At 42.6% G+C, this 1,088-nt stretch overlaps 1 non-coding gene across 1 annotated transcript; it reads left to right on the top strand.

The window, feature by feature from the left end:
- Window positions 1–391: 391 nt before the first annotated feature.
- TRNAK-CUU (transfer RNA lysine (anticodon CUU)) lies at window positions 392–464 on the top strand. The gene has a single exon. It is a non-coding gene; the product is annotated as a tRNA-Lys (tRNA).
- Window positions 465–1,088: the final 624 nt, after the last annotated feature.

Here is a 1,088-nt window from a genome sequence, read left to right as displayed (position 1 = left end):
TCAGATCCAGACCTCTCTCTTGGCAGGTGGGAATTCTACCACTAAACCACAAGATTCTACCATTAATTTATTGTATGTGGAATTCTATACCTGCACCACCAAAATGCAAAGAGCCAGCCACTCTTTAACAAAATATACCATAATTTCAGTAAAACTTGAGTACTGCATTGGCCGGGAATCGAACCCCGGGCCTCCCGCATGGCAGGCGAGAATTCTACCACTGAACAACCAATGCTTCACATTTTACTCCATGGTTACTTACACATCTTTATCAATGTGTGAAACCAAGCATGAATCTCAGTGTACTCAATGTGGTAGCCTAGATCTACTTTAATAGCTTGTAGGGCACTCCTTGGCTTGAGTGGCCTTTTTGTCACACCACAGTAACCAAGCCTGGCTAGCTCAGTCGGTAGAGCATGAGACTCTTAATCTCAGGGTCGTGGGTTCGAGCCCCACGTTGGGCGGTGTTTTTTCCCAGAATTCTAGAGGTGAGGTCTCTGTCACTACACAACCAAACGTGTTTTATTTGAAACTTAAAAGAGGTGTACATCAGTGTGTGAAACCAAGCAGGAATCTCAGGATCTACTAAATGTGGAAACCTTGCTTTGGTTTTATAGATTCAAGGGCAATCCTTGCCTTGCCATGATGCCATAACACTGTAAAAAAGCCTAGCTATCTGAGTCAATAGCGAATAAGACTCCAAATCTAAGAGTCATTTGCTTTGAGCACAACATTGGGTGGTGTTTATTCCCTTTTCAGATCCATGCCTCCCTCATGGCAGGTGAGAATTCTACCACTAAACCACAAGATTTTACCACTAAATCATTGTATGTTGAATTCTATACCTGCACCACCAAAATGCAAAGAGCCAGGCACTCTTTAACTTAATATATCGCTGTTTCAGGTGTACATCAGTGGGTGAAACCATGCAGGAATATCAGGATCTACTGAATGTGGAAACTTTGCTTTGGTTTAATAGTGTAGATTGAAGAGCAAGCGTTGCCTTGCCTTGAAGCTACAACACTGTAACAAAGCCTGGCCAGCTTAGTCAATAGAAATCAAACTCCCAAGCTAAGAGTCATATGCTT

Source organism: Crinia signifera, chromosome 3 (genome assembly GCF_055691185.1).
Source record: "Crinia signifera chromosome 3, ASM5569118v1, whole genome shotgun sequence".
Classification (NCBI taxonomy): domain Eukaryota; kingdom Metazoa; phylum Chordata; class Amphibia; order Anura; family Myobatrachidae; genus Crinia; species Crinia signifera.
The sequence above is the reverse complement of the archived record's forward strand: the minus strand, read 5'-3'. Positions and strand labels throughout refer to the sequence as shown.